The sequence below is a fragment of the Lytechinus variegatus genome, chromosome 2, assembly GCF_018143015.1.
Source record: "Lytechinus variegatus isolate NC3 chromosome 2, Lvar_3.0, whole genome shotgun sequence".
In the NCBI taxonomy this organism is placed as follows: domain Eukaryota; kingdom Metazoa; phylum Echinodermata; class Echinoidea; order Temnopleuroida; family Toxopneustidae; genus Lytechinus; species Lytechinus variegatus.
The window spans coordinates 26,695,786-26,707,116 of NC_054741.1; positions in this window are offsets into that span (position 1 = coordinate 26,695,786).

Below are 11,331 nucleotides of genomic sequence, written 5' to 3' on the forward strand. Positions count from 1 at the left end.
TGTTCATGCTTGAGCGAACACGGGGCGTTTTTGTCGGGGATTCAAAAAGAGGCTGCGCCAAAATGACAGAAATGAGAAATTTGATGATTAGACTTTTGGCTAATCAGCAGACTTTCTTTAAATCTCCTCATTTTCTTTGCCATAATTTTCGAATTATGCTGTCGAAATAAATTTGCAAATTTATTTATTTACCTGAAATATTTTGTTTTTTATTTAAACTTCTTTTACCTTTGAATTTCCCTTCAGATAGGACTTTTTGTCAACCCAAGTAAGAAGATTTGCATTATTAATTGGGAGAATTTGTAATTATTCGAATCCTTTTATTATGTGAAACAAATTATATTATGGTACCTATAAAAGACAAATCCTCTTTTTAAGGGGTTATTGAATCCTTCACCAAGTGTAATTATATTCTTGACAGGACAAACAGGAAAGGATTCATGTCTCTCAATGGCAATGGTGTATTGAGTCAATTTTGAAGGAGCAAGATATGGCAGATCGGGTAAAATGTATTAAAAAGTTGTGAAGCGAGCAAGCAAAAATTTCCACTTTTTTATTAAAATATCAAATTTTGTGATTTTGACATAATATTCAGAAAATTATATCATATTTCGCTTTTTATGTTTTCTGGGGTTTTTTTTCCACTTTTTTTCTTGGTCGTGGTTTTTTTTTATTTGGTGGGGGGGCACCCCCACCCATCAGTATGCCACTGTGCAAAGGCACCATAACCTTTGTAGCACACAATGAAAGGATTTGAAGAAAAAACACGCTTTCCCATACTTCGGTTTAAAAAAATGTTCTTGACTAAAGAAGGAATATTCAAGGCTAAAAGATAACATGTTAAAAATGAACAACAACAGAAATATTCAAACAAATAAGTAGATTTGGAAGAAAAAAAAATGACCGGATAATTCGAAAATTATGGCAAAGATAATGAATGAAAAAGGTTAAGAGGAAGTCTGCTGATTAGCAAGAAGTCCGACCATCATATTTATCATTTTATGCCATTTTGGCGCAAGCCTCCTTTTCAACCCCAGACAAAAACATTCCGTGTTCGCTCAAGCATGAACGAAACTAAATTATTTTAATGGTATTCGAAGGATAAGACTTAAGAGCACCCATTGACACCAAAATATAGAGATCATAATTTGAAACAAAAATCGTATAGGCTTTTCAAATCTGTTCCGTTTTTTTGATACGCACTGTATAAGTTAAAATATATGGAGAAATGAAGTTTATAAGCGTGATGATATCCGAACTTCAGTAGATATTCGTAGGCTTATGGGTGGATTACAGAACTAACCGTGGATGAAAAGAAAAATGAGATAGCTTTTCACATAATATTTCCTGACTATTATTTCAGATAGAGACTAGAATGAAATCCATTACAGCCCCAACGCTGATTCTAGGACAACTACCCTCCGGAACACTACCATCCGGACAACTATACCCCTGTACAACTACCACACCCAGGACTAACCTCAAGGATGCACAACTTTAATCATCGATCATCGTATGCTTAAAGGTCAAGTCCACCTCAGAAAAAATGTTGATTTGAATCAATAGAGAAAAATCAGACAAGCATAATGCTGAAAATGTCATCAAAATCGGATGTAAAATAAGAAAGTTGTGACATTTCAAAGTTTCGCTTATTTTCAACAAAATAGTTATATGAACGAGCCAGTTACATCCAAATGAGAGAGTCGATGACGTCACTCACTCACTATTTCTTTTGTTTTTTTATTGTTTGAATTATACAATATTTCAATTGAATTTGATGATTAGGACCTCATTTCCTGAAGCACAAAATGTTAAAATAATGGAATTACACATTTTCAGGGAGGAATGATGACAATGACGAGAAAATAAAAATATTTCATATATAATAAAATACAAAAGAAATAGTGAGTGAGTGATGTCATCAGCTCTCTCATGTGGATGTTACTGGCTCGTTCACATTTTTTTGTTGAAAATAAGCGAAAGTTTAAAATGCCATAACTTTCTTATTTTACATCCGATTTTGATGAAATTTTCAGTGTTATGCTTGTTGAATTTTTCTCTTTTTATTCAAATCTAGTTTTTGTTGGGGTGGACTTGTCTTTAAATATAAGGATATTTGGGTGTGTGTCTCTCTAGTATTATGTCCTCCTATCCCATCCTACATGAAAAATATTATTCTGAGTTATATAGTGGATATTATTTTAATCCCCATCTGAAATGAAATTCAGTAAGTATTAAAAAAAAACAGCTTATCTTTCTTTTGATATATAAATCCATGGTAAGGGAACTTGTGTGGGTCCAAACTTTATGCATGTTAAGTTAACGAATTTCTGCGTGGAGGTTTATACAGTGCGTATAAAAAAACGGGACAGTTTTGAAAAGTCTATAAAAATTTTCATAGTGGATATTATTTTGATCCCCATCTGAAATGAAATTCAGTAAGTATTCAAAAAAAAAACAGCTTATCTTTCTTTTAATGTATAAATCCATGGTAAGGGAACTTCTGTGGGTCCACCCTTTAAGCATGTTAAGTTAACGAATTTCTGCGTGGAGGTTTATACAGTGCGTATAAAAAAACGGGACAGTTTTGAAAAGTCTATAAAAATTTTGTTTCAAAATATATCTATATTTTGATGTTAATAGATGCTCTTAGATCTTATCTTTCAAATGCCATTTAAAAATATAAATTGTGTTCATGCTTGAGCGAACACGGGGCGTTTTTGTCGGGGATTTAAAAAGAGGCTGCGCCAAAATGACAGAAATGAGAAATTTGATGATTAGACTTTTGGCTAATCAGCAGACTTTCTTTAAATCTCCTCATTTTCTTTGCCATAATTTTCGAATTATGCTGTCGAAATAAATTTACAAATTTATTTATTAACCTGAAATATTTTGTTTTTTATTTAAACTTCTTTTACCTTTGAATTTCCCTTCAGATAGGACTTTTTGTCAACCCAAGTAAGAAGATTTGCATCATTAATTGGGAGAATTTGTAATTATTCAAATCCTTTTATTATGTGAAACAAATTATGTTATAGTACCTATAAAAGAACAAATCCTCTTTTTAAGGGGTTATTGAATCCTTCACCAAGTGTAATTATATTCTTGACAGGACAAACAGGAAAGGATTCATGTCTCTCAATGGCAATGGTGTATTGAGTCAATTTTGAAGGAGCAAGATATGGCAGATCGGGTAAAATGTATTAAAAAGTTGTGAAACGAGCAAGCAAAAATTTCCACTTTTTTATTAAAATATCAAATTTTGTGATTTTGACTTAATATTCAGAAAATTATATCATATTTCGCTTTTTATGTTTTCTGTTTTTTTTTTCTTTCCACTTTTTTTCTTGGTCGTGGTTTTTTTTATTTGGTGGGGGGGGGGGCACCCCCACCCATCAGTATGCCACTGTGCAAAGGCACCATAACCTTTGTAGCACACAATAAAAGGATTTGAAGAAAAAAACATGATTAGGACCTCATTTCCTGAAGCACAAAATGTTAAAATAATGGAATTACACATTTTCAGGGAGGAATGATGACAATGACGAGAAAATAAAAATATTTCATATATAATAAAATACAAAAGAAATAGTGAGTGAGTGATGTCATCAGCTCTCTCATGTGGATGTTACTGGCTCGTTCACATTTTTTTGTTGAAAATAAGCGAAAGTTTAAAATGCCATAACTTTCTTATTTTACATCCGATTTTGATGAAATTTTCAGTGTTATGCTTGTTGAATTTTTCTCTTTTTATTCAAATCTGGTTTTTGTTGGGGTGGACTTGTCCTTTAATATAAGGATATTTGGGTGTGTGTCTCTCTAGTATTATGTCCTCCTATCCCATCCTACATGAAAAATATTATTCTGAGTTTAAGAAAAGAAAAAGGAAAGAAACACAGAAGAATTTTTAGGCCTTTAAAAATGAGTATGCATGCTCTTTTTTTAATTGTTGGAGGCTTGGAGCAAATGGTGGACATTTTCATTTCCTACGCCACGTAGACATTGCACTTACAGTCAATTTGAATTCCCCATGGATATCACTCATTCAATGAACAAGGTTCATATAACCTTGTTCTCAGTTATATCTCCATGTGTGGCAAAATAAGGGTGGCAATGTTTGGCTAATTTTCTCTTTTTGTTTAGGGCAAATGATTGATGTTTTTACACTGACAGTTTCCATTACACCTATTATTCATACAACTTGGCTGTTATTTAAATTTGACTTTAAATCATTTTTTTCTTAATTAAAAATAGAGATAAAAAAAAATTAAAATTTTCTTTCCATATTACTTTCCACCAATAGAGGGCGTACACAAAAATATGCCCAAAATTCAAGTTTTTGAGCGCTCTGGTGAATACAAAAATTATTCCCAAGTTACTAATGAAAAATAAATTGCAACTGTACGGAAATTAGTAATTTTTGTCACAAAAGTGATATTTTAATGACTTTTTAAAGTGTGTGCTCTGGACAACATTGGCATACCATAGTCCTACTTGTAGATTCCCCACAGGCAGGGTGGTAGCAGTGAACAAGTGATGGATATAGACTACTTTTTTTACAATTAAAGATAATCTTGTTCAAAACCTATCCTAGATTCGGTAAATGCCCTTACCTCCTCAGACAATATTTGTTCCGATTCATTATTAAATTGTATGAATGTCTCGGTCTGAATGAGTGTACAATTATGATGTGACTGGCCAATAATAAGATATATTTTACGATTTGCATCAAAACGTATTTTTATCGTCATTGAATGGCCTAACAAATTTAAGATAATGTCACTAACTGTCTGATATCCAAACACCAAAGTAAGATGAGTACTTGGAGTGCATTTTACAATACCTAAAAAAAATCAAATTAGGGCCTACACAAATATTCAATCTTTGGTAAAAAAATCACAGACACAAAAACTTTTGTAAACGTCATTATGAATTCCGAGTATAATTGAATTTTTCAACCGGCCTCTTCAGACCTTTAGACGGACTTTAAAGATTGAAATTTCAGACAATAATCTATATAGTTCAAAGTACGAGAATCCACCCCATCAAAGTAATAACATGTTATGAACATGATGAAATGTCAAACTCAAAATGAACATTGCCATTATTGATGTCTTCATTAATATAAAGCCAACAGGATAATGGCAGGTATTTATTTGTAATCCGACTTGATTTTTAGCTGATTAGTTAAAAAGGTCATTCAAATCCCGTCTAGTCTCATATTTTCAGAAGGGTTTAGGACAAAAAGAACGAATATCATGTCGGCATGTATTTCATAACAACTATCAGGAGTTTATATGCGTTAACAGAACGGTACATATGTTCTATTATTAAATACACATGGCTTGCGGTTTGGGGACAACCATAGGCAGTTTCATCAACATTTTTGTCTGACAAGTTGTCAGATCTGACATCTTTCCTTGATTCTGATTGGCTGAGAGGCACTGTTACTATAGTAACTGTTGCTGATAGGGAGTTTGGGCACCGCAACGTAGGAATGATTCTAGAACATAGTCATGAAAAGTATCAAAAGCCCTTTTCGACAAAAATCAACCAATAAGTCTTTGTCGACAATCGATGAATCAAAACAGCAGTTTCGTCCTGGGGAGCGTTTCATGAAAGGACTTGTCATACGTTTTATCCGAGAAGTCCCATTTCATCCAACAGTTACTATAGTAACAGTGCCTCTCAGCCAATCAGAATCAAGGAAAGATGTCAGATCTGACAACTTGTCAGACAAAAATGTTGATGAAACGGTCCCCTGGACTTTGGACAAACGACATATTTGCAATTTTTCGTCAGATCCGAAACTTAGGACGAAACTGCCGTTCCGATTCACAAATTTTCGACCAAGACCTCCTAGCTGTTCTTTGTCATTGATTTTGACGGATGTTTTCAATACATTTACTGTGTACTTGAATCCGTTCTGCGTCATGGTACTAAAATCCCCTGACTCCCTTGAAGAGCAAAAATACAAGCTGTATCATTGGTTCGAACTCTTTCTACAACGGCAACGTTTGCAAGACTGCGTGAGTATACAAGAAGATAGATATGAAGAACTTTATATGATATTTTCCTCAAGCATGTCAGACTCCTAGACGAGTTCCCGCTCCTTCATGGACTAAGGTAAATCTACGTGCTCAATGAAAGATTATTTTACATTATTTGCGTTGTTTAATATTCAATCTCCCCCTATCTCTCTGTTTTGCCCACCTTTCCCTCTCAAAATAATGGAACTATTTCTGTGTACATCATTTCTCGAACCGTGAAAGAGCGGTGGTGTGGTGGTTCTGACTCTCGCCTTGCATGTAAACAGAGGGTCGTGTGTTCAAATCCCACCGCGGTCTAGCGTCCTTTGGCAAGGCGTTAATCCACACTTTGCCACTCTCGACCCACTGACCCATGCAGGTGCTAAATGGGTACCCGGTAGGATGCGAAAGATATGGTATGTTTGAATTTGCCAGCGCCATTATAAGGCTGCGATCAGGCGCGCCGGAACACTTTCAGTTTTGGGGGGGCAAAATCCCGAAGGGGGCACAATATTTTTGACAGCGTGAGATACCGAAGCGATCGAGCGGGAGAAGGCGTGGGACCCCCCCCCCCCACGGTAAGGACTTTGTGTAAAAATGGAGTTTAAAAATTAAGTTTCTAAGAGAATTCAAAAATCAATTTCTTGAGAATTAAACATATAATTCACTACGAAAGACTATACTCAGAGTTTATGAGAACCTATGAAATCTACGCGCAAAACGATCGCTTAATTCGGAATGTGGTTTTCGTGTCTGATCAATTAAATTACGTAATACGCTTATATTTACTCAAAATACCAGAAATTACATTTTTCATGCAATATCCTTTCAGAAATATTTATTTATGTACATTTACATACACGGACGATGCGAGCTGGAGTACAATTATCATAAGTTTCAAGGATTGTATTAAGCAGAAGAAGCGTAACAACAGAAACAAAATACATTCTAATGAATGTCTTTTTAAATTCAAAATGTCATACTGCAGAACAGTATGACATTTTGCGATAAGCGCTTAAATCCCCATTCTATTTAAATCATTTCTGACCTCAGCATTGGAGAGAGTCCGTGATTATCCATGCATAGGCAAAACGTTTCATATTTTGTAACTGGAGGAAAAAAAGAAATATGACCTGCTTAATTATTGTCTAACAATTTAAAACTTTTCTGAAAATTTAAAACATTACTCGATTTATGTGTTTCCTTTGGCATGTTTTGTATGGCTGGGAAGCACTTTTGGATGACCCCTTCAAAATCTTCTTTTTTCTTTACATATTTTCTGGAGAAAATGTGACCATAACTAGGAAATGATGAATATCAAATTCCAGGAAATATTCATTTGTAAATAATCATGACCTAACAAACTACGGCAGTTCATAATGTACATTATGTAACATATATTATTTAGAAGAAAACAATTACATTCCAACAGCGGATGTGGTTGACGGTACACCATGTGGAGTTTTCGAAAAAAGTGGATAGAGGATGAAGTGAAATTGATAGGAGGAAGTAGTAGTCGAGTAATTTTTTGTTCAAATGGGCGTAGTCCTGATAAAGACAGTAAACCAGAAAAGGTTGAAGAAGAGGCTTGATTAGTTGATAGATGAGTACTCCTGCTCTGCACTCCATTCGCCGACTCAAGCTAGCATCTTCTCATTTATCCAATAAGCAACTACTCAATAAAACTCTTTAAACTTTTCGGTTTTACAGCTATTTTCAGATTCCATATGTTGCTCGAGTAACTAGCGTTCACGCGCGTTGGTGATATCGGGTCTGGGGAGCGTTTCATGAAAGGACTTGTAGGACGTTTTATCCGACAAGTCCTGTTTTATCCGACAGTTACTATGGTAACAATGCTTCTCAACCAATCAGAATACAGGAAAGTTGTCAGATCTTACAACTTGTCGGACGAAAATATTGATGAAACACCACCCCGGTCTGAGCGTTTCTGGGCGACCGCGCGTTTGTTAGCGGACACAGCCAGCATGCAAATTTGCCATTCGGTTTTTAGTCTGAAATGTATTTCTTAATAGGCCCCCATTCCACAGAACGGAGACCATTGAAAGACCACTGATAACTTAAAATTAGTGAGGTCTTACAGCGGTCTTCAAGATCAATGAAATTTGTCATCTCTCTGGAATGGCTCAGAAAGACCCCTCAAAGAACTCTGAAAGACTGATGGATATTTCTTGTCGTACTGTCTTAGACTAGTCCTCTCGAGATCTTTCAATGGTCTTTCAGAGATCTTTTATGCAATAAGTGGTCTTTCAGAATTCTTTCCATGGACTTTGCCTGGTCCTTCAATGGTCTTTCAATGATCTCTCATGAGTTTTTCAGTGATCTCCGCAAAAATCTTGAGAGAGACTGCCGAAAGACCAATGAAAGACTATGAAGACCTTTGAAAGTTCATCGAAAGACCGCTGAAAGACTGCTGAAAGACCACTGAAAGACAATTTTCCTGAAAGACCGTTGTAAGACTGTTTTGAACCGTTTCAACAAGTTTTAGAGACCACGAAGACCACTGAAAGATTGGTCAGGACTCGTGTAAGACCTCAAAGACCATTGAGAGACCTCTGAAAGATCAACCAAAATTCATGGTCTTTCAAAGGTCTACCAGCGGTCTTGTTCTCTGTGGATTGGGGGTTTAAAAGGTTATACGTTATCACACTGTAATAAGATGGAAAAGGGGCTTATCAAAGGTATGTTTCACAGAGGGACATGTTCGTCAAAAGACGCAAGGCTTACTAAGATGTGTAATTGCCCCGTCAGGGGCGAAATTTTTTCATTTTTGACAAAAGAAATAACGATTCTTAGGCAGAAAAGTGCCTTCATCGTTTACTTTTGTCCTTAAATAATATCATTTTTCTACTTTTAGGTGGGCACATTGGGGGGGCAAAATCTCGTTTTGCCCCCCCAAAATTTTCTTTGGGGGGGCAAGTGCCCCCCCCCCCTGCCCCCCCCCCCGCTTCCGGCGCCCTTGGCTGCGATGAATGCAAGGAATTCTCCCCAGGGAGTGGAAATTGTGCACTTTTCGTGTGGGATTGAAAAGAATCTAATGACCGGGGTAATTTTATGCTAACGCGCTTTGAGCCATGCTGGGAAAAGCGCTATCTAAAAATTGGCTATTATTATTTCTCCGAGTTATCCTCCAAACCGGTATTTCGATCTACAGTATATAAAGTAAACTCTAATGAAAACAAAATCTCGTTCCAGCACGTCCATACAATCACACTGTTTAATATCCCAGACAATGTTTTGTTCTTAACATTTTAATGCTTAAGGGTTGAATGATAATTCAATTAACTTCACTTGTCGAGTAGTTAAGTTAAGAGTGTAGGAACTAACCCTTTTCAATGACGCATAGTTACAAGATACAAAATCACCCAAACACCATTGCAGTTACATCAAATTCTTAAGCAGTATTGATTAAGACATTAAGCTCAACTGTATACATTTATTTCAATAACATTACTCCACATTGCGTTTTTATTATCTTAAATAATCAATTGATGGAGGAACTCTAAGGAATCTTTCGAAACACCAGCGATTTACTGCCCTATTGGGGATCTTTAAGGAACAAAAGATGGGAGACTTTCTATAATTATCATTTTCCGGAGAAGCCTTAATAAGTTAATACGCCGATCTTCGTTCGAATGAGCCATGAATAAGTTATTCAGTTATTAATCTCATGTCATGAGTTCTGTCTTCATATAACAGCTAGATATAGAATTAATCATTGTGATCTTTAAATCGTCATGAAGCTTGGATACCCAGATCAAGGGATTTGAGAGGGGTATCATTTGCAATGAATAAAAGAGGACAAAAGTAAAAAGGAACTTCATTTAGCAACTGGATAACATACGATGGTATATTGCGGTATCGGGAAGTAATTTATTCCTGAATCGATATCCAGCCCTCATCGATTTATAAAGATAACGACATGATCAAAAACTGTCCATCATAATGATAATAATAATTAGACTTATATTGCCCCCAAATCCACTCTGTAGAGTGCTCAAGGCGCTTTTTAGGAAATTATAAAAGAAATTAAGAAGAATTGAAGATAAATGTTTTAAGGTATTGTTTAAAAGTTTCAGAGGTCAAGCACTGTTTGATGTTTTCAGGGAGGCTATTCCATAACTTGGAGGGTGAGTGAGCAAAATTTCCCAGGTTTTGGAAACTTTGGGGGTAACGAGAGAATTGGAAGAGGAGGAACGTAAGGATCTTGAAGTATTACAACTTTTGATCAGTGAAATGAGGTACTGGGGAGAAGAACCATGCACAGTGGAAAGTTAGGAACAAAATCTTGAACATAATACGTTGTTTTACAGGGAGCCAATGTAAGGCTCTTAAAATAGGAGTAATGTGAGTGCGCAATATGAGTGCATTATAGGCGTAGTTATTTCATACCTATTTCAAAACATTAAGTGTTTTTCAAAACTTTTTGATTGGCGTTGCTAATATCTTTACATGTGGTGCTTCATATTGAACTAGATATGTGTCGATGACTAACTCTGGAAGGATTAAATTTTGAGTCGAATGTGTTACTATGGATGATCATTACGTTTACGGCAACATATTCAAATTTATCATTCTCTAAAAGGAATTACAGAACATCTTTTTTCTCCTATGTTAAATGGAGGGAATCTATAAACTATTTATAAAAGTAGTCAGGACAGCTATATTTTCTTTCAGAAACAGACGTGAGATATAATATAATAATAATAAAAATGATAAGAATAATAATAGCTGGAATTATAAAGCGCCTTTTGCCAGAGGATACAAAACGCTGCTATTACATGTATTACCCCGGCTTTAGCTCGATCTACTATCACCGGCGCTCAGTGTATGCAATTAATTTCTCCTGCCGGGTACCCATTCACCTCACCTGGGTCGAGTGCAGCACAGTGTGGATAAATTTCTTGCTGAAGGAAAACACGTCATGGCTACGATTCGAACCCACGACCCTCTGTTTCAAAGTCGATAGTCAGAACCACTAGACCACGACGCACCCACAATATAATATCCCAGCTTTTTCGTCGCCAGTTTACTGTGTAGGTGTCCGGATTCGAAGTAGAGTCGATGTAATGCTCTTCGGTAAATATTCAATACCAATGCCCAGAAACCCGTGTAGTATTGAGTTAACCGCAAAATAAAATAAAAACAAATCGCAAGTCCCAAATAAGCGATTTTGATTGGTTGGAAATCAAGTTATATGAGACTGCAAGCATGTGTGCAACAGGCCCTCTGTCTACTTATCTTATGCTTTTGGGTAATCATCTCCAATTATTTTTGACAACCT